Raw genomic sequence first — 24783 nt, 5'->3', positions numbered from 1 at the left:
TACGGAGGGAGAAAATTGAGCTAAATCAATTACCAAGAATAATCAGACGACGAAAAAGAAATATTAATCAATAATCTTGCTGAGACAAAAGTAATTTCAAGATTCATTTCCATAGACATTGCAAAATAAAAGTTTTGAGCGGAAGTATGAATGTCACGTGGAATATCTTTAGCTTATTTTGATAAAATTTTATATAAGAAAGTATGATCACAGAAGAAAATGTTAATAGGAATATGGTGAATATCGTTCTTTTGCTTACATAGTTCAGTGAGTCATTGTCCCTTGATTCACTGTTGTACCTTTCTGCTCATGTTTTATCATCAGATGGTGGTGTATGTATATGTCTTAAAGGTTTTCTAACATGTTATATCTTAATGCCAAAGAGAAATATTCATGCAAAATAACAAATTATGTCATCGATATGATGTTTCAAACAAAAAAATTCAACACTAATTATACATTTTTGTTTTAACAAATTTAATTCAGCACTAATTTGCAGCACCATTTTAACGTTCCTATAAATAGAAAATGATAATAAATGACATTGTGATAGGAATGTAAATCACTCTTAAAGACCTACCACGACCTAGTAACCTACTTCTTCCTCCTACATGAAATCATTCTGATAATACTGGTATAATACAGCGATTCTACAAGATTTAAAAGTGGTCAATTTAGGCTCTCTGTGAAATAATGCGTTTCACAACTTCATCTTCAGTCATAATATTCTCTTTTCAGTATAGTTTTATTAACATAAAATTATAACCATCTTACACTGCAGAAAAAAAAATGTGGTCTAAACTCACCTTAATACATCAGGAACTGTGCATACTACTACATTAATTTAACAATATATTTAGACATTAAACACATTGTCTTGACCTTATACATGCGCTGTTAATTTGTAACTAGATACTTGTTATTTCTCAAATTCATCATGCAAAGCATGTGTAATTACCATCATGGAAATACAATACTTAGTGCCTAGCAAAGAAACGTTTGAATTTGAAATTGACGATTTTTCTAACTACAGAGCTTTATTCTAGAACACACATGGTAAGGACGTCGCGTTATCTGATAATAATTACGAAGCAGGAACTTAACCATGAACTGCTTTGAAATTATTTTGACAAGTGTCGTTGTTATTTGTAGATCATTAAAACTGTTGAGCACATAAACATAAAATCTCTGTTCTGTAGTACAGGTATGACGGGTGTTGAAATGTTAAAAAAATAGTGGACTGGAACTGAAATTTTGTTCCAATTACATGCAGTATTATGAAATGTTACCATGCTCATCACTAACGTTTTTTTTCTTGCATCTCTAGTTGATCAAAAATGTAAGCCGTATCACAAGAAAACAATACTGATTAATTATCAGTAAAAACACTAATAACTGAAAACAAAATTGCCTATGAATCTGCAACGGGATATTACTTCAACTCCGCGACTTTAGATGACGTATCCTGAAAATATAAGGACAATCGATCATTACAGTCTGACATAAATTACACTAACAACGTTTCAGCTTATACTGGCCTTAAGGGTGTTTTACAGTCCTATCGTGGCATTGCTTATTATTATTTTCTATTCACAGAAATGTTGAAAATGGTTCTGCAAAATTGGGCCGTAATTAAATTAAATTTAAATTAAAAAGACTGTAAAATAAGTATTGAATTTTGTTTGACACGTCATAACGAGGACTTAATTTATTATGTAATAAAACATGTAAGAAGAGTTATAAACCATATACATTTACCACTGTTTGATGATAAAACATGAGCAATCTCAGAAATGTACAATTACTCATTGAACAATGTTAGCAAAAGAACGATACTCACCATATTTCTGTTAACAGTTTCTGCTTTGATCATTTTTTATAAGATTTTATCAAAATAAATTAAAGATATTTCCTGCGACATTTATACTACCGCTCCAAACTTTTGTTTTCCAATGTCTATAGGAATGAATCTTGAAATTGCTCTTGTCGCAGAAAGATTATTGATTAATGTTCCACTTTCGTCGCCTGATTATTCTAGCTCAATTTTCTCCCTCTGTATAATGTCTGTGCAGATTTTTATGAGTATTGCTAATTCCTAAATCGGCGAAGTAATTGATATATGAATAACTTTAATACATTTGGAGCAGCAACATTTGTCATTGTTCTTTTATGCGAAGTCACTTTGTTAAAATATTTTAAAAGAGTAGCATTACGTATTTTAACGATGTTTTTGGCAATTAAAAGTTTAATTAAAGGCTTACTTAACGGAAGAAATGCTTCATCCATTTTTTTTAAACAATTACTGATGAAGTATTGTATTTAAATATTATTAACAATATTTGCACTATCATTAGCCTGGAAAAAAGGACATTGACAAATGTTGCTAATCTGCAACAAAGTCAATTATATAGACAACATTTCTTTCTTTGATATTATGTGTCGAACCGTAAAATCAACACTTTAATATTTTATTTAGAGCGATTAAATAAATTACAGTAATAATATGTACATGAAATATGAATTATTTTAATTTGCGTCTGATACATCGTTTACAATATTTGTATATTTACCCACAGCGGTGCTGTTAATAAATAATGTTATGACAGGAAACGTAGCTAATTTAAAATGAAACGTTATATAATTGATGTTACCATTGCTTTTACTCGGAGACCCAACAGCAAACTACTAATTGCTTTTATCAAAAATCAATATATACATTATTAAATTAAATCAATTAAAATCGTCTTTTTATTTGAATCTTTGATTATTTTAAATGACTTTCAAAAGGCCAATGTAATAAATAATCATTAACAGACCTGCACGGCCGAGTAGTTAAGCTTGCTGAGTTCGTAAGAGCTATGCAGGTTGCTCGCGGAAGATAGGTCGCCAACTGCCAGGCTGTATCTTACAACTGTCAAAAGGATGTCTGTAATTGTATGATGTTTCACAACGACGTCAACATATAGTATGATGTTTCACAACGACGTCAACATATTATGGGTAAGTGGGTTATTACGTAACAATTATTTGTTCTTATGTCCAGTTTGTTGAAAAAAAAAATCTTAATTTGATATTTCCCAGTACAACGGTTCGGCTAGAACTATCATTATAATTTCATATAGAAAAATGACGAATAGATTTACCATTTCACGTTATTTATAATTCGATAATTATTGTAAATATGACCAAGCATTGCAAATTTCACTTGATTCGCAACACACTGACGAATAAAAACTACATTATCAATTCTAAAAATATCCTGAAACATTCAAACAGATCAAGTTTTGCTCCTTATAAAAGACTTTTAAAAAGTTTATAAGTTACTCATGAAACATTCATGTAAATACGATTTAGGCATTATCAGAGGTTTTCAGTCTCATATTTGACTTTGTTGGTGTAACAATAAGTTTAGATATAGTCTTTTACAATTGAGCAACACTAAGAACTTCAATAGTTAAGTTACCATCTTCAATAAAATTTCCGTTACTATTATTAAGTCAAATCATGCCAACATGCAAAATCTTTACGGCCTATCTAAAAGTATTTTCGTATTGAAGAATGTTAATATCTCATGAGTTTAATAAAATAAGCTTGAATGTAGCCAGGAAAATAGACGAAACGGAAACGATCCACCAATCTTGATTCAGCTCAGATTCGCGAAGTTTTTTAAGCTTATATTTATCTCTTAAGAACTATAAAAGCTCTGACACAGCTGTAAACATTTAGATGTAATGCTGTTCACGTAATGACTGAAATTCCTCAAACAAGTATGACAAGAACACAAAATCCCTTGGGATTCTTTCTGTCACTCTAGGCAAAGAGCTCCAAATAAATAAATTAATTATCTTATTGTTGTCGATAACAGTTCTTTCAGAAGTTATACAATTTAAACGACCAGAACTTTTCTGGTCATAACAGTACTTGCAATATAGCGTGTTTTCTAGAAAACAAGTTTGTTTGAAAAGCTAGAGGTTCGTACGTAGCAGAAACAAAAGGCTTATCACGTAATTATCAGAAACTAATTAAACAAGTTGGAAGAAGGAAAATCTCCCTTGGCATTGTTCTTGTCAGATTAGGTATAGAACTCTGGATGTCTTCCTTATTTACTCTCTTTTTATTTTCTATAATGACTGCTATCCTACATTAAAATGTCAATATAATGACCTAGGCTTTTCAGGTTAAGATTTAAAGAGATATTGTTTGAAAGAAAACAAACATTTCACTAAAACATGACCTATATTGCAGTATGTTCGATACTGCGGAAACACTCCGATACAATATTGTTCAGCTGTGAAAGAGAAATGAATAATTAATACAAGTAATGTTTTGTATTTCATTTTGATCTAATGTGAAATCCAATGTGAAGTAATTAAATTATGTCTATACATGTATATCATTTATTACGTCTTACTGTCTAGCTGTAGCTATATAATACGTTTATTATCAGTCTAAAAGTTAAAATGATACACCAACACACACACACACACACACACACACAAAAAACAGAACTAACAACAAATGTTCTGTACATTTAAATGGTTTATTATTATTTGATCATTGAAAAAAAGATTCTTTCCGTCAGACCTATGAAAGTGTCTCTTATCCAAGGCTAAAAGGAAAACGCAAATGTTTATTTTCATTCATTTTGACTTCGTAAATATTTTTTACAAAAATGAAGTTTTCTTTTGGAACATCGGGGAATATGAAGAATGGGATTTGGTGAACCATAAAGCCGTTTAAACTCCCCGAGTAATGTGTTTGCTACTGAATATTTTTAACCAATGTCAAAGTGTGTTCCTTCATTTGTTTTTTCTTGTGATAACATTTCCCTGTACGTTTTGTTTAAACTTTTAAAATGTTCTCGCTGGCAGTTGTGTTAACAGAACGTTTTATGATTCACATCTAACATCTGTATTTCTGACATTAATAATTATTAAATTTATTTATTAGGCAAGTCGAGGAGCTGCAAACATTTAGATTGTTATAACAAACTTTCCTTTTATCGAGAATTGTTATTCGTCATCGCTACGTGTATTTTTAATTGAAGTATAGGAGTAAAATATTTATATTCAATTTAAATGTTATAACATATTGCTTGAAATTTGAATTAGGATTAGTATTAGGTATTAAGTCAGAATAAAAATACAAATAATTTGAACTATAATATATTAAGGCAATTTATGATCAGAAATAGAACCATGTTGTAAATCCAAATGGAACGTATTATTTTGCATTTTATTATTAGCTTTATGTATCACACTTATTTTATATCATATCACATTTCTCTCTTTGTAACAAGGGGCATCCATCCATGGCGGAGGCGTTGAGGCCGTTAACATTAGGTCACTTGCCCCTCATAGGTGTGAGTTTGAAACCTCACTTTGAATGTAGAATTCTTCAATGTAGGGAAGCTATTGAGCTAGCTTGTGCAAGGTAGGTGGTTGGTTCTAACCAAGTGCCCGCCCGTGCTTCAATAACGCTCCTAGGGCGCCTTTTAGGTCTTCCTCCATCATGTAAAGCTGGAAAGTCGCCGTATGACTTATATCTGTGTTGGTGTGACGTGAAACCTAACAAAAAGTTAAAACTCTTTGTAACAACCCTCGGTGTTGTAGCAACACTAAAGAGTTAGCTTGATCAAATATGTATTAACAGTGAAACAGCGTTGTGAAAATTTGTCTATTTAAATATATATTGTAAGAATAAACCACGTTCGTTCATAACCGTTTCTTTACAAATATGTTTTATACACAGATTCGATATTGGAAAAAAATAATAAAAACAAGGTATATCTATAACAAAATGTGAATACATGTACATTGTATTGAAAAGCATTTGGAAAGGTTCTCCAGACAACTCGACATACAAAGTAAAATGCGCTCTATTCTTGTATGCGTACATCTCATTGATAGTATGCAGTGTGAATGTATCTGTTGGCATTCTGCTACCATATTCTTCCGATATAATATTGGACTTTTGTTGTTCATGCTGAGTGTTTGTGATGAGTGTTAGGGAGGAGTAAAATACAACAACAATTGTTACGTAATGCTTTAACTGTGGATATATAAATGAATGCGCGTTGCAATTATGCATATTTAAAGGCATTGGAGATCTAAGGTATTTATAATGTATCTTTGATAAATAATTTTAAACATGTTTGTAATATACCGTGCTTGCTATAACAACTTAGACTAACCTTAGTAGTATAGTTAACTTTACAAAATTGAATAATGAATGTCAGCATTTATTTCGACCATCGTCTTTTAATACAAACACGATAATATAATCTTTTAAAGACTTAATAATAAAAACTGTGTAAAATGTAGACAATGTTAGATGAATATTTATTTGAGATAAATAAGAAAAAAAATGGAGTTTTAAATAAGTTTTTTCCTTGCAGGCAGTGTGAATAATATTAGATACAGTTTTGAAAAATAGAAAAAACTAGTTTCAGTGCGATAGCAATTACTTTACAAACATACTTTCTATCAGATAAACATGTAAAACTATACTTTCCAAAGTAACTTTTCATTGTTTACTCTGTTGGAAGTTTTGACAATGAACTGTCTTTATATTATTTGGGATGTTTTGCTTACAAATGCATATTTATATTTTGTTTACATAATAATGTAAATTTTACTTATTTTGATACAATCAAATTGTTTTATACGGTATAATACCATGTACTTTTTGTCTAGGAAATTATAACTATTATTCCGCGGTAATTTTGTAAAGAATTTGATATAATTTTGCTTATGTCAATATATCACCTTTATGTTTTAATTCAGCGTACAATTTTTCAGACAATTTGTAATTCTTAGAAATGATTTTTTTTGCAAAACGTCTTACAGAGTAAACTAGTTGAGAAAAATGAGTAAGAAATTAAGAAATATTAATTTCAGCATCTTTAGACATAATAATTAACGTCATATAGATGGAGATAGGCCTGAAGTACCTGGACTCAACATAGTCAATGAAATAAGCTTTTTACTGTTATAGATTCCATGTTTTAGCGATACGTTTCCTTTTTCTTTATGAATGCTTACTGTAAATCAATTTATATTTTTAGAAGTATGAAAACCATATGCAGCATGAGGATTATTCATTTCTGTTATAGAGCAAGACTTTTCATGAAATTTTTGGGATGTTATTCATATTTGTAAAGCGCCTTTGAACGTGTATATCATGAAAAGGGCGCTATATAAATCTGGTATAATAATAATAATAATAATAATAATAATGAATATTTGTGATGAAGAATGAGTGTTCAGATGATTGTTATTGATCACTATTTTTTTAACTCACTTGCATTTTCATAGCTATTGTAGACAAATGCCTATGCGCACATTTTTGTAGAATGCATTACACTATATGGAGACTTATAAGAAACGAATTTCGAGGTAATAAGAATTAGTATTGACAAAGTATTGTCTTGTATAATTCATTTTCTTATATATTCAAATGCTGAAGCCGCTAACGTGGGTATTCCGAAATAGTACCAGATAATCAGTGCTATTCATATTTCACAACTTAAGATTTTTTTCTTTTCTCGAACGCCTTTTTCTTAATCCATGCAATGTTAGTTCATATGAAAGACATACGGCATCTTGAAAATTTTCTGCAGATTACAATTTACGGATGCCATTTTTTTTTATAAAACAATTTCGAACGGATGAACTGAATTATCCTGATTTCATTTCGTTTTGCAAAATCTCAAGCAATGTCAATGGGAAAGATTTACTAGATGACGCATTTCACGCAAAATATGCTCTACTGGCTCGAATTAAGTAATAGAGTGGAATAGGATGATGAATCGCATTTCTTTATTTTGACAGTCTCGTCAGTCATATTTATTTCGCTTTAAAAGATGATCGGACGTCTTAAGGCAATTTTAAAGTCTACTGACAGACATAGAGTATTATACCTACTGAGGTTCAAGTGATGAAAATATTCTTTGCGGATAAAACATGGGTTTAATTACAGTTCTTGACCTTATGAGCTTTTAGGATCGTTGGTTGCAAGTCGCACGTCCGTCCGTCGTCTGTTAACACTTCCTTTAATGAACATCGTCGCCTAAACCAGTTTCAACCAAATTTCACAGGCATTATATTTAGGTTGTTTTTTTCAGATTGTTTTAAATTTAGGATATCCAATCGGAAGTTTGGTTGTCATGGAAACCAGAAGTGAAAGTTAAAAAAAAAAATCCTCAGAAACTGCTGACCCGATTTCGAAATAATTACAGTTTGAAATCGACTACCCGTTTATGATTAGTTTCAAGGATAAGTTCTTTGTGTAGCCTACCATTTTTTCCCAGATGATTTCTTAGTCTAAAACATGACCGTTAGGGGACTGGTTAGGTGTTCCTTTTATGTTAACCACAACTATCCCCTAATGCTCATATAACCTAGTACTGAAAAAATTTAACTCAACTCTTGATTGATTGATAAATGGGCTTTATTTACTTTCCGGCTTATCGCCAACATTTCTGCGTCACTGATTCAAACGAAGAAGAGAGTCCAGTTTGGCAAATGAATCATTTTATGGGACATAAAATACAGAATTATATGCGTTTAAACGTTTGGAAGCTTCAGAGACTGTTTGCTTGATTTTAAAAGAAATTTAACCAAATATTGTTTTGATTTACAGTATTACAATATCTGTTAAAATTATTCTAGTTCGTTGGAAAACATGGCCACCAGGGCTAAAATAGAAAATTCCTCAAACAACGTCTCATCCTTTAACCCAAGGACGATTTCAAAATAATCTGAATGAAATTTGTTTTTTGAGGATCCCCACTATGGGCAATTAAGATTTTTTCTGATTCGTCAAATAACTTGACTAAGGGAGCTTAAAACTAAAAATATCTTCGGACGGCATGTTGTTCTTTACATCTCCTTCGATTTTGAAATAATTTCCCCGAAATGTTCAGTGCAAGACCATCCTCCATAATTTTTCACATTATTTTGATTCGTCATAAAACATGACCTCCAGTCCTAAAATAGAAATATTCTTCTAACGTCATTTTTTGTTATACCACTTGTCCAATTTTGAAGAAATTTCAAAGCATGCTCCTTCGTCCTTCGGTGACCCTACACTAAGATTTTTTCCAGTTATACCGTTTGTCAAACATTGCCATATATGCTTATCGTGGTTCCCATATGTATATAGGTGAAACTTTTAATAAGTTCCTGTTAAAAAAAAAAGGTTTAAGAGTAATTGTTATAAACATTACTTAAAAAGCGCCTGTAAAAGAATTATTTGCTCTTTGCTGAATTAGGTACGTAGCCAGTAATGTAGTCAGTCTGCTTAAGCAGAGTGGTGTTGCACATTTTATTACCTGTAATGAACATGCTCGTTCAAACAGAGTTTGCTTTAAGTTTGCTTGAATGCATCCTTTGCTACCAAAGGCTCTTCTTAATGGTTTATCAAGTAACATAACATCAGCTTTAAGTGCCGTGTGGCGGCCGTACAAAGCGTACTCCGACTCTGCCTAGGATTTCTGAAGGAACAAGCATAAATATCGGTCTTATAGGCATGAAGTGTTGAATTTAACTTGTTATTTAGCTAAATATGCGTGTTTATGTCTTGCAAAGAGTTCCTTTAAAACACCTCATTCATTGAACTCGAATGTTTGTATCAGATATTTAGCAAACGATGTACATATAGCAAGGCATAAATATTTAACAAAAATAAATGCAACTGTGTAGTGTCCCTAATACTTATGTCTAAGAGAGCGGAGGTTTAGTGATTAAGTGCCGCCGACCCAAAACAAGACCCTGTTAGGGTCACGACCAAACCTTCTCTTAAGACACCATTAAGACACCAGTGCTTGCTTTTCCATGATGTAGATTCTAGAGTAGTTCAAATCTACTTGAAGCTTTCATAAAAACCCAGCTAAATTAGATTAATGTATACTAAATTAATGGTCACCTTACTGAATTATCTTATCAGATGGTACGTAAAGTATATGAATATAAGCTTGCGATCTTTTAAAATATGCAACAACAAACTCTAAAAACATTTCGCCACGAATATTTTCAAGTATTTTCAATAAAAGCATAGTTAGAATTAAAAAAAAAACTCAATCATACATATAATATTGTATATATACTAAACAGTAATATGAACTCTTGAGCATTGCGTCAGTTTATGAAACAAAGGGATACTCTGGTGTTTCGCTGCTAGATCCAAAAACTGTCATTCATACCTTTTAAAAAATCATTAACAAACGTTAACTGCACTCAGGGGAATATTATGATATTTCAGTTATCAAAATATCAAAGTTATTGGTTGTTTTATAAGCAAAAGGGTAATATATTTTTAGAATATTATAAAAGTAAGTGTCGGTTGAAATGGACACCTTGTATGTAAGTGAAACTTATTTTGATATATAGAAAGCTGCTGATGAAATATAATAACGCACCAATGATTACCTGATTGTTTTGCTGCGACCTTAGAAAGTTTATACCAGAAATAATATTTCATTTCTTCTTACTATCAGTATGCTTATTCAAGCGATCAATTTCCTTAGAAACCTGTGTATTCACTTTCATTTACAAAACAGATGTACGTATCCTAGATAAATGGCACTTTACTACCTACCTGTTGTTACGGTGAAAAAGCTTCAGGATACAACTGGGTGACAACAGTTCTAGGATGTGGAATATACTCAGTTTACTTTCGACTGTGAAATACCTCTTGAAAATTAATGACATAAATATGTACTACAGTATGTCAATGTTTGTCTGTTTACCGAAATGTTCATTAGTTTTTGCATTCTAGTATATTATTATGATTGCGTTTAGAACGATACAACCAATTAATTAAGACGATAAGTGGTAAATGAACAGATATTACACGAGAGAAAAAATAAACAGAGAACACCAGACAGACTACGAAGTATTTATGGTAATTCTAAAACTAATATTTATGATGTACTCTAAAAGTGAAACATTAAGAATTCTTATTAAGTTATTTCAAAATGTATTTATTTCCAGATAATAACATTGTTTATGTTAAATGTGATTAAGTTTTCAAAAAACGGTAACATCTTATAGGTTACATTTAAGATATTTTCTTTATTTACTTTTTGTGTATAACTTTATTACAAACCGACCTATTTAGTCTAAGAATAGTGGATACGTCAAAATATTTCTTTATTAATTCTTCTGTGATAATGAGAATATTATCGTAACAAAGTTATAATATCTTTGTTTGTTAGTTTTTTAGGTTTAACACCGTTTTTTTCAACAGTATTTCAGTTGTGTAAAGGCGGGCAATTAACCTTACCTGTGTTCCTGAATTCTGTACCAATACAAACCTGTTCTCTGCAAGTAACTGCCAACTTTCCCACACTAATCAGAGGTGGAATAAGAATGATATCAGACACAAGGTATTTTATCAAATCGGCACGGAGAGCATAAGCCCTGCCCGAAATCACGACCCCGCGATCCGTAGGTCTGTGGTCTACCTTTTGAGCTAAGCGGGCGGGCAGTGTTACATCTATTCGTCAATTCTTTAAAAATTAAAGTGACAATTTCTTTAATTATAAATACACATCTGCTTCATTATTTAAAAGTACGTAATATTTGCATGATAAAAACGCATATAGTAGTTTGTAAATATTTTAACTCATATATGTAAGAGTATTTTAACACTATTTCATTTTCGGTAGAGCTATAACTGCTGTTATGATAATTTCATCATCATTAATGGAATTGTATTGAAACACTCCATCGCTTCACATGCAGTGAGGTAACATTACGATATTACTTTTGATATTTTACAATTTGAAGTATGATGACATGCCTCATTTGCTGACAGCTACGGACAATTACACCAGGGTGTTAAAAAAGGGTTTACATGCAGCTTTTATCTTTATCGTCAGTATTAAGGCTATATTTTGTTTTATGAAAATCAAAATTTGTTTTTCATGAATTCGTTAGAAAAAATAATTGTTTTCCCATAATAAGTGCGTATATCGTACCGCAGTATAAATTTCTGCCAACAATAATATCATTGATTTTTAAGTGAAATAAATAACAATTCAAAGAGAATGACAAATTACAAATTTGTTTCAAACTGGATAGGCTGTTCATCTGATATTCTAAATTTAATCACTTAAAGAGCTTTTAATAATTTAACATAAATGTGAAATTTCATTGCACTTTCAAAGTAGCAAGAAACATTTGAGCCGCGCCATGAGAAAACCAACATAGTGCGTTTGCGACCAGCATGGATCCAGACCAGCCTGCGCATCCGCGCAGTTTGGTTAGGATCCATGCTGTCCGCTTTCGAAGCCTATTGCAGTTAAAGAAACCGTTTGCGAACAGCATGGATCCTGACCAGACTGCGCAGATGCGCAGGCTGGTCTGGATCCATGCTGATCGCAAAGCCACTATGTTGGTTTTCTCATGTCGCGGCTCATTTATGTGTTCAGACACATATACCAAACAATAACAAGGATCAAATGATAATGGCCACGTTCCAAGAAACAGAAAATAGTCTCACTAAACGAACGCCCAGTGCAGTCTTTATATGTAAATGTAAACGATATACATAACAAACAACTTTCATTTAGAAAGAGATTTTTTTAGCTCAACGCAGCAGATAAGTTTGTTCTCGATTTGACAGTTGTTTATTGCAGAGTAAGCAGGTTAAAATACATTCATGGTGCTCGAATGCTAGCAAGGTTCCTATTGTAATTTCAACCCGTCGGGACGGATCCTGTCAAGATACAACAACTTCATTTCGTACCATAACACAAAACGCTGTTTATCGTTCCTCTAAACTATTTAATGTAGTTATGCATGGTTTTACAGGAGCTAATGGTGATTATAGTATTGTTATGTGCCAACAGCTATTTATCTGCTTTTAATGAAGTTGGGTCATGGCCTTACTTCCACTTCCTCATTCACTCCAGTTATTTTCTAGAAATGCAATAAAAATGCAATTAATCAAGTTAATGCTGCTGTATAAACAATGACAACTGAGCCGCAGAACATCTTCTGTAACGTGAACATTCCTTATGGAACGCCGTAGCTGTCTTATGTCGGGACATTTGATGTTATCATGTCATAGCGTGATGTTAACTTGTCAAAACAGTGTCTTATTATGTTTAAAAGCTATGTTATTATGTCAAGATGTGGTGTTAACTTGTCAAAACAGTGTCTTATTATGTTAAAACGCTATGTTATCTTGTTAAAGTGTCGTGTGATTTTGTCTACTGAGCTTGCTATTATGTTAAATTGCTATGTTATCTTGTCAGATTGTGTTGTTAACTTGTCTAAACAGTGTCTTATTATGTTAAAACACTATGTTATCTTGTTAGAGTGTCGTGTTATCTTGTCTACTGAGCGTGCTATTATGTTTAAAAGCTATGTTATTATGTCAAAGTGTGGTGTTAACTTGTCGAAACAGTGTCTTATTATGTCAAAAAGCTATGTTAATATGTCAAAGTGTGGTGTTAACTTGTCGAAACAGTGTCTTATTATGTCAAAAAGCTATGTTATTATGTCAAAGTGTGGTGTTAACTTGTCGAAACAGTGTCTTATTATGTCAAAAAGCTATGTTATTATGTCGAAGTGCGGTGTTAACTTGTCAAAACAGTGTCTTATTATGTTGAAAAGCTATTTTAACATGTCAAAGTATGATCTTGTTTGCAGAGTGTGTTACTATGTTAAAAGCTATGATATCTTGTTAAAGTATCGTGTGATTTTGTTTACCGAGCGTGCTATTATGTAAAAAAGCTATGCTTTCTTGTCAAAGTATTGTGTTAACTTATCAAAACAGTGTCTTATTATGTTAAAATGCGATGTTATCATGTCAAAATGTGGTGTTAACTTGTCGAAATGGTGTCTTATTATGTTAAGTGCTATGTTATTATGTCAAAGTACCATGTGATCTTGTCTACAGAGCGTGTTATTATGTTAAAACGTTATGATATCATGTCAAAGTACCGTGTGATCTTGTCTACCGAGCGTGCTATTATGTTAAAAAGCTATGTTATCTTGTCCAAGTGTGGCGTTAACTTGTGAAAACAGTGTTTTATTATGTTAATACGTTATATTATTATGTCAAAGTGTGATGTTAACTTGTCAAGACAGTGTCTTATTATGTTAAATACTATGTTATCATGTCAAAATACCATGTGATCTTGTCTAACCAGCGTGCTATTATGTTTAAAAGCTATGTTATCTTGTCAAAGTGTTGTGTTAACTTGTCAAAACTGTGTCTTATTATGTTAATATGCTATGTTATCATGTCGAAGAGTGATGTTAACTTGTCCAAATAGTATCTTATCATGTTAACTAGTCATGTTATCTTGTCAAAGTGTTGTGCTAACTTGTCAAATCTGTGTCTTATTATGTTAATATGCTATGTTATCATGTAAAAAAGTGATGTTAACTTATCCAAATAGTATCGTATTATGTTATTAGTCATGTTATTATGTCAAAATGTGGTGTTAACTTGTCAAAACAGTGTCGTATTATGTCACAAAGCTATGTTATCTTCTTACAGTATCATTTACTCTTGTCTAGCTTTTTTAACATAATAATACGCTCTATAGACAAGATCGCACTATACTTTGACATATTAACATAGCTGTTTGACATAATAAGACACTGTTTCGACAAGTTAACACCACACTTTGACATAATAACATAGCTTTTTGACATAATAAGACACTGTTTTGACAAGTTAACACCATACTTTGACATATTAACATAGCTTTTTGACATAATAAGACACTGTTTTGACAAGTTAACACAATACTTTGACATGATAACATAGTTTTTTAACATAATAAGACACTGTTTTGACAAGTTAAGACCACACTTTGACATGATAACATGAAATGTCCCGACATAAGACAGCTGCGGCGTTCCATAATCCCTTGCAGGACTAAACTTTTCCTTGTTGTACAAGGATGATGCTATTTGAGGGTAATTTAAAATGAATGTTTCTAATGGGAAAGAAAACCTTCCTTAACTTTGCTGTGTGTTTGACTTGAGATATTGTTAACAAAGGTCGTACAGTACATTTAGTTGTTTTGTTCTTTCTTTTATGATGTATCTGCAAAACGATCAGCTCCGTATCTTATAAACTTAATCAATATATCTGAAATAATGATGCTTTATATGAAACAGTAACTTAACCAGGCATTCTCTCTGTAAATTACTTAAGCAGCAGACTTACAAATGTGAAAAGTACTGGTTTCCAATAAATGACAATTGGAAAACCTTCAAATTTTATTCGCAATTGGGATATTTTAATCAAGCTGCTTAATAACAGCTTTGAAAAAGCCTAAACCCCTATCAGACCTGAAAGGGTTTTTAAAATAATCAGATTTTACTGAACGATGAAAGGCTTTAGTGTTTTGACTAGTTCATAGACACATTGGCATGATAGGAACAGAAAACCTATAAAACAGGCAAAACATCAATAAGCAGATCAGATAGACGGAGAATGAAAGACCTTCTGCTTGTTTTAAACTGTTTAAAATACATTATTTTTAGATGTTTATAAGTTGTTGTTATTCATTGTTTGACATTGTTTATAACCAGAGTAACCCTATTTCATTATCGCCAAGTAGATTGGTGCGTACGTGTAAGATACATTGGTGGACTCTGATCATACGAGATACTTTATATTTTTTCAAGAGCATTCTTATTATTATTATTATTATGATAGCTGATTTGTTTGTTATTTAGAGGTTACAAATTTATTAGCAATAAATGGGGAAAAAATCTTGAACTTAGATGTCGTCCTTCTTTGAACCTTGAATTTTAAAAGTAATTCATGAAATAACTTGTAGAGTACATTTATTTCGTAATATTTATTATTTCTAATCTTTCTCATATCATATTTCATAAGTATAAACGGCTTTTGGGAAAAGTGCAAAGAATAGTAGATTAAATTTGTGATAGGACTAGTACGTAGAATTGTTATTGAATTGAACAAAAAAAAAGAGAATTATATTGATGAATGAAATAAACCAGTACACATACTGATAGCCTCGTATATGACATTTGTATATTCGACAATGAATTTAATATACATTTTGTAGACATTAACAAATTTTTAATGTGATACATGTAAGTGCATCGATTGTATTTATTTAGAAAATTTTCGCATTTAAAATCATTTCATTTGTTTTCTGAGAGTACACACATATTTAACATCTTGGACTCTAGGTATTGATACATTAATTATTGTTTAGTAATTTGGCCGATGAAGATGCTGAAATTTAGTATAAAGAGCGTGTATTGTGAAAGTAATTCATTTTTTTTAAAAAGTGACACAATATTCAATGACAATTTCTCTACAAAGACATTCGTCTCGTGATATGGACTTGTTCATCTGGAAATGAATATTTATGCCTTTGCATTGTCACATATTGTATTTATGCCGATATTCTCTCAAACAATCACTCGCAACTGCATACATTCCAGAACAGAACGTAATTGTAATCCTTTAATGTATTGACCTTTACACCATTCTGACGTTTTGTTAATTATATTTTTGTCAGTCTTATATGAACAGACATAGATTTTTTTCCATAATTTTGTGTGAAATCTCATTCAAAACAAAAGCTTCATTCACAAAGTTTGATGTAAGTTAAAAAAAATCCCTGCAAAATATTATTAATATTTGTCTCACTTTACTTGTATTTAAAGGGGTTAGGAATATTGATTCAAGAAACATCACAAGAGGAGGATAGAAAACAGGCCAATACATGTTTAACAACGGATTATCACAAGTTTATTAATATGAGGATGGAAACAATAATATTGACAGTGTCAATATAGCCTCATTTCATGTAGCAATGTCCTCGCATATTTACGTTTCATTTGTAACCAATTTATTTTGTGTTTATTATGTGTATTATTTAACCGCCTTAGAGGTTCGTATTTTGAAAAAAAAATCTATCGAGGGACAAGTGCTTCCTTGAATAGTTTTTGTTATAAACTTGTTAAAACCAATAATTTTGCGTAGTACATCAGCTGACCTAAAATACAAATTTCGAAAATTGTTAACTTAGTTATGTTCTCAAAGCTAAAACAGATTATATCTGCACCATGTTTGATGAAAGGTAATAACTTTGATAAGTATAGTGTTTATCTTTCCTCCTCCTATCTAAATTTAATTTTATAGTAAAATCTTTTTCTTCTATTATAGTGCTTTTCCATAGGTTCAAAAGTCAACATTGAACATATCACCAATTTATTTTATATATTGCTTTATTACATCTGTATGTTTAATAATAAGGAATATTGGGAAATAGAGATTTGGATCATCCAGCTCAATTGAACTATGTAAATTACATGTATTTGTATCGGAATTATGACTAATAAAATCTAAGAAGTACAGAACGCAACTAGGCTACGTAATGGCAGATTTGGTTTAATGTCTGCTCATGAAAGGTAAAGAAGTTGCAACAGTTCAACGCTCCCTAGCACCGACTTTATGACAATATTACATCAAATTTGAATGGACTCCAAAAGGACAAGAATATGTACAAAAATTAATGCTAAGTTCATTAAGTTATTCGAACTTTTATTATCAGTTTGATGATTAGTAATATTTGTTCTGTGTAAATACACATAATTTACATTAAAAATATTGCATAATTTGAGATAATACGGGGCATACATCATCTAATGATTAATGTTAACGACTTCAAACTACTTGCCCTTGCTCTGTCCTATGAACCGACCAACTGGTTTGCGGACGATTGCCAGGCCAAGCCGTGCCTGAAACATTCCGAAGGAGCAATTGTAATGACAGATTTTGAGGTCAACAGATCATTATCAATTGGACCATCACGTGTTGATTCTGATTTATTTGGCTGATTTAGATGTTTAAAAATAGCTTAATTTTGTGTTAAACAAAATAACGGTTCTCTTTACTAAATGTTCATACGTATCAATGTGCATTTCTTTTTGCGTCAGATAGGATAAATGAATCAACGAATAATTCGTCGAAATATTCAGTCACGGTTATATTTCATTCTAATATTTCACATGGATGATAATAGCGACATGTTAGATAAAATAATCCTCAATGGAATTCTAGAACTGCCAAAAGGCTTCAGATTCACAACAAAGCAGACAAAATTTATTTCCAAATCTGTTATCTCAGTTTATTCCTCATTTGATTGGTACTGATTGTTTGCTGATGCTGCAAGTATTTCATTGACATACAATTTCATCAAAATGTTCCTGAGTGATAAGTTTGACTTTGGAGCAATAAACGCGATTTCATTTGATAAGACTCTAAACATTTAATGATGCTGAATAGTTGTGCGTCTATACCGGCACAATTTTCGATATTTTATGACTATAACCAAACTTAATACGAACTGTGAAAATTTATATTATTCGTATTATTTAATATTTATCATTGTTTACATATTTATATATCATTTATATTATAGTAATGCTTCAATTGGAAATCGCCATACTTTCAAGACAAATGAGATCGATTGAGCTAGACTGATATATCTATTATATCGGTGCATTTTCTAAACTAAAATCATTCTGCTGACTAGCGTTATTGAAAGAACCCTACCTCAAGAACGATTACATTGCATTGAAATCTTAAATTTTATTCTATTGTTAGAGAGAGTAGAAGAGTTTGTTGTGTTCATAACCATGTTATAAATGTCATATTTAATATGGTGTTATTTTCTTGATACATTGTAGATTATTTCATTTTGTTCAAGGCTATAATTTCCCGGACTGAGTGAATTAAAGTCGAAACAATATCATTGGTAATATTACAAATATATGGTAGACAATAAAAAGGTTCGAATATCAAATTGTAAAGTATTTAAAAGGTATTCTAGAACATTGCCAGAAGGCATACGATTATTTGTATTAATACACTTCATGACACCATATTATCCCTCATTATAATGGTATGTCATGTTTGCAACTGCCAGATGTTTAAGCATCTATCTAATGATTCATGCTGTGTCAGTGTTTATCTATTATATGCCAGACCTAATTTCTAAGAGTGCTTAAACTGTACATCCTAGTGTAGATTCATTGTCACTTTGCATGTTCAAATGTATATGTAATATTGTAGAAATATATTAATGTGAGAATCTGTATAACCTGAGGTGTTATACTTTCTCATAGTGGCAGTGAACAAAGCGTCAACATCAGTCAGACAATTCAAGCCATAAAGTCTTATTTTGTTATTCAGTATTATGCAATATATAGATATTTATTTAGTATTTTATATCCAAGGCATGCGAATCCCACCTATGTAACCATGATTATAAGGAATTTCTCTCTCGGTTAAAGCTCAAGTTAGAACAAAATATTGAAGAACAAACAGCTTACTCAGTTAAGTCAAAATAAAGGTACATTTTATTAAGCAATGTCTGTTGAATTACCCTCAAACTCATGTTATGCGTTAGCGATAAAATCAAAAAGCCAAGTTATTCTGAATGCATTTACTTTTTATAAGCTATAGAAACTACTATATTACACAAAAAGTAATACAATTTTCTATTCACATAATAATTTAAAACTTATCAAGCAAGTGTGACAAGACAAGAAAAATCCTCGGAGATGGATTTTGTCACATTATTTCTAGAGCTCTGGAAATCTTATGCTTATTTACCATCTTTTATTGTCTTCAGCAGAGGCAGTATTCCCTTGTAACGGCCATGGTACGGGTATTTTATGATAATGAGAGCCATTCAATATCGAGACTAAAACATTAGAACCAAGCGCCGTAGAAGTTTGGAACACGAAAGAAGATTTAGTAGGATATTGAACCTGCCAACTCTTGTTGAAATACAATCGGCCTGAAATACATTTTATTCGAACATTTCATTCAGCTTTGAAAAATAAAATTAATAATTTAATTAAGAGAAATGTGTTGACTATAGTAATCAATATCTATGATTTACTGTGTAATATATAAACATTTACTGAACACACTATATTTGAAGCAGTTACAAAATGTATATAATTATACACTATATGATTCTTTACCTATAAAATGGTACATCGGCAAGAGACCCCCACATGTAAAAATGACCACAAATGTGAAAATGGTTATAAACATGAAACAATTGTCTACAACAAAAATTTACGTATGTACAACTTTCAAAGTGACTACGAAAAACTATTTTCACATTTGTATATTCTTATATATATATAACCAAAACAGTGTTTTAAATTTGTAACGTTTTTATGAAATATGGGACCAGTGTCATTTTTACATTTAGAATAACTTAGTTTCACATTTGTAGATGTTTTAAATATTTTGGTAATCTTTTTCATATTAGTGACTTATTCAACTTTGTAAACATTATTGCATTATGGGGGTCCTACAGTACCAAACGAAATGGTTTTAAATGTTTTATAATCATTTGCTACTCACAAATACTTAGCTTATACCCAAGGCTGAATGAAAAAAGCAGATGTTATATTCAGTATAAAATATTTACTTGATCGCAGTAAAGATAATTGCAGACAAGACAAAATGAAGCTGCCAGTATCTTAAGACAAAACTATTTTTCGTAGACTACATAGTCATCATCCAGACTGTAAAAAGAGCACTGTTGGGCAACCAAAAACGATCTAGAGAAATTGTCAATATTCTCTGTCTGACGACAATCGCTTTTACTGTAATTGGTATATTTCTAAACATTGGTATTCGGTAGGTTCAAAGAGGTTTGAGATATTTTCTATGACGTTACACCCAAAAAAATTGTTTTCATGCTTTGAAAAATGTAGAAGAAAATGAAAAGTAATATACTACATTTTGACAAATAATGGAATGCATGTAAGGAATATGATCAGGCAGATTGAAGCATTTTCAGAATTACAGTAGGAAACAATTTAAATGCATCGCACCTTAATCCTGAACTCCCAGCATACAAATTTACGACTATAGCCAGGCCAGGTGAATCCTTACACACACAATAGTATTACTTACATAAAGCACAATAACTAAAAATGCTCATGTAGATAATGATAGATACAATACCCAATTGACCTTTGCAAAAGACAGAACAAGAAAGAAACTTGAATCGCTCTTTTACAATCCTGTTCTAAAGGTATTTTACAATAATGGTACTAAAGCCTGGCTCCCTTACTGCATGGTTATTCAAACATTTTATAAGAAAATATGAAGCCTCTTATATAGGACATTTTCATCTGATGGCTGAACCATACCCTACGTTCGGAGCCAGGGGCAATACAAATGTCAATATAGAAAGAACCTACTGAAGTTACTATCGCTGTTATTGTTATGAGAAACATGTCAGAACAAACAACATAGGGATTGGAGCCAGTCTATAATATAACCATCATGTAAAAAAACTCAATATCATCGTTGAAAAACAGGACCCATCTACGAAAGAAGTTGAATGAGTTCAAATATGAACACATTTATCACATAGTAAATTATCCTTTTGCAAACGAAACTCCAGACAAATCGTCCAAAATTGTAAATGCCAGATATGACATGCACTTATTTTCTACGCGTATTTCTGGTTTAACTGGTTTGTTATGACTGTAATTGCTGGCATGCTGTTGTCCGAATGTTACGGTATTATATCGGACATTTATAGTTCATAACATTAGTACAGAATAAAATAATTATTTAATGTTTTTCATTGCTGATATATTAATGAACATATGCTTGGTAATAAATTCAAAAGATATAAAGAGGTAAGGCATCAAAATGCATTTGTTTCATGGGACATTAATTCATATCGTTTTAATACAAAAAGGTCTTACTTTCGAAATAAAATTAAAATAACGACAAGCGGCTGTAAAATGACTCCCCTTACTTTAAACACTATTTTGTAACAAGCAAATGTATCGGTCATATGGTACAATAATTTTAAATTAGATATTGATTTATTTTTTCCACAGGAGATATAATACGTTTTGCAAGAAATATAGCAAAGCCTCGTGACGTAACACGAACATTTCTTATATATGCCTTAAAGGGCAGGAGCAACAAAACAGTATAAATCCGAATATGGAAACTAATAACTAACAGGTTGATAAATACCGTTTTGACACTAATATACTTTTTTGTGATATCAATCTGGCACTAATTGGATTTTGTAATTTCAAATGGATTTAGGTAAATCTTTGTATTTGCAAATGCATATTAACGGATCACGCCGCTTTTATCAGTTACAATAGGGAGAAGTTTAAGCATTCTTACTGCTTGCTTTTGTAATGTTATCAAAACAATATGATTTACTTCATTATCATTATGTTAGTGTTAAAAAAGATGAAAATAACTTGTGAACAATACTATTCTTTGATTCTATATACATTACAAGCTTTTGTTAACATACGAAAATAATATTGTGATTACCAAAAATACTGAATTGACAGGGGCACCCTAATAATGAAATATTTCAAGTTCGCGGTACAATGCAATTCAAAGTGGAAACATTTCAGCTGATATAAGAGGTATATATATCCAACATTAGTGCACGCGATCTCAGAATAAATAACGGAACAGAACATACTAAAATAGTGTAAACACAGCGTATTTAGTTACGACCCTTAAACTCAGTAAATATTTTGCAGAAGTGTTGTTAGATAAGAAGAAAAACAATATTCCCTCTTTTTGTAACTTGTTTCTATGATAGAACGATATGCATTTGAATGTTAATGACATCCACTTTTTTATTTGTTCTAATGTACAGGTTAGTTTTGCAGTGAAACTATCACATGTATCATCACAATTGCAAATGAACTATCGTTTTACAAATCAAGACCTTTAAAACAGTCACGCAAAATATGCTTGTAGCAGATTACATAGACTTACAAAGTCTGTTGAGTTCAAATAGTCTGTAATAATATCAATTTCTTCACACTGACACTAAATTATTTTCTCAGAAAAACATTTTCTCTCCAGGCTCATCTCAACAAGAGATATTGTAAATTTATTTAGAAAGTGGTATCAGAGAGGATTGATTTTATGGCCAGGTGCTTTACATTCAGTGACTCTAACGACTGATGCCAGTCTACAGATTACATAAAACAGGGAATTAAATACTAAAGTAGTTTTTTGTCACTATGGATCAAGCTCATGTATTATTTTGGAAGCAGACTTATACCATCAGCAAATTGTACAGAGCGTTTGGATGGAAGTAATCAATCAAATTAGTGTTTGTTTACAATTTTACCTAGTTTTCAGAAAATGAATTTTTGTAAAGCTTTTATGATTGATTGGAACTTCGGCGTAAGTTGTTTCATTTTGATTTATTTAAGTAATACATGATTTAATATACGAATAGCTTATAACGAGACAAAGCCTTTTATCAATTTGCTCCTCTTGATTGGCTGAATAAATAATTCAAATTGGAACGACTGTCTAGCGGCTAAGCGTCGGTTCTTAAATACGTGGGTCTGGAGTTTCAGACCAAATGGGGGTAACGACTCTACCTTCTCATAAGACTTTTCCAGGAAGCAGATTCGAGAGTAGTTCAAATAAGACTGACGAGTTCATCACAACTGAGCTAAAATAATGTAGTTTAAACAGTCCTTCTAAAGAAATTGCCTTAATATTAGATCAATGAAATTATATCAATATTTTAAGGGTTGATTCTGAAGATTTATACCTTCCTTCGCTTATATTTTCTTGTATGTACAAAAAAAGCATAATTGCAATCAAATACGAAATCAAACATATAATATTCTAGTACATATCGTATCCAAAATAATCCTAAAAGGAAATCTTAAACCTTTAGCGTTGCATTAGCTTGTAAAACATAGCAACGTTCTGGTCCTTTGTTGTTAATTTCAACGACTGTCGTTCGCATCCACTATCAAAAATTAACACATAAACTGTCACTCAACGGAATTGTGGTTTTTCATTAGTACCAGCATCAATGCATTATTATATACTCAAAAGAATTCTTTTAGAATTCTGTAGAAGTAAATATCGGTTGAAAATGACACCTAGTATGTAAATCAAATTTATTTTGATGTATAGAAATCTAGAAATATAATAACGTAGCAATGATTTACTTGATTTAATAGGTCAATATTTTTTTCTGTTTACCGACCTTTTCATTAATTTGTTAGTTCATGTATTCAAGTTTCTACAATATTAGCATTCAGAAAGTAACAACTAATTAATTTTTGTCCATTAAAAGTCGGTTGATAAGTGGTTACGGTAACATATATTACACGACAGGTTAATTGAACAGATAAAGACGAAATAGATCTGGAGGTACAATGACATATTCAATATGGTAATTCTAAAACTAAATATCTTTATTAAATACCTATACAAATTCTGTCAAAAATACAGCTTGTATTTCACAAGTAAATATGAACAGGCAGAAAAAATCCACATTGTACCTTTTGTATTGTATGTTGCCGGACTACTTTCATTTAATATGCATGACCTGACACAGTTCTTTAAAAAGTGCTCATTTCTATTTTAACATCCACAAACATTTAAGACTTCGTTAATCAACAAAACAACCAAAAAAAATGGAGGTATATAATAAATGGGTTTTTACAACAGTAGCTAGATCTGAGATTTTGTATTTGGCTCTCGTTGATTTTGCAAGGACGGATCACACTCGGCGTTTGCGCGCCTTGTGAGATCCGATCTGGCAAAATCCACTCGAACCGAATACACATTCCCAGATCGAGCTACTAGCTACTATTATAATAACCCTATTGTATTACCTTCTCAAATAGAACAATAAGAATACTAGCCATAACTTTTTTCAAAAGTAATTTTACTTCCAGATAATAGTTATATTGATGTTTTACT

At 31.3% G+C, this 24783-nt stretch overlaps 1 long non-coding RNA gene across 2 annotated transcripts in view; it reads left to right on the top strand.

Annotated features, from left to right (window-relative positions):
- Nucleotides 1-24783, top strand: part of LOC123558357 (uncharacterized) — an 82645-nt gene that overhangs the window by 24193 nt on the left and 33669 nt on the right. Inside the window, exon 1 of one of the 2 annotated variants that reach the window (XR_008370978.1) lies at nt 5916-6114. The exons of the other annotated variant lie outside the window; for it this stretch is intronic. This is a non-coding gene — a long non-coding RNA (uncharacterized LOC123558357). Of the gene's footprint in view, nt 1-5915; nt 6115-24783 lie in introns of those variants that run through there. 2 annotated transcript variants of the gene reach the window in all.

The sequence above is a fragment of the Mercenaria mercenaria genome, chromosome 5 (genome assembly GCF_021730395.1).
Source record: "Mercenaria mercenaria strain notata chromosome 5, MADL_Memer_1, whole genome shotgun sequence".
Lineage (NCBI taxonomy): Eukaryota > Metazoa > Mollusca > Bivalvia > Venerida > Veneridae > Mercenaria > Mercenaria mercenaria.
Note: the sequence above shows the minus strand (reverse complement) of the source record. Positions and strands in the feature narration are given on the sequence as shown.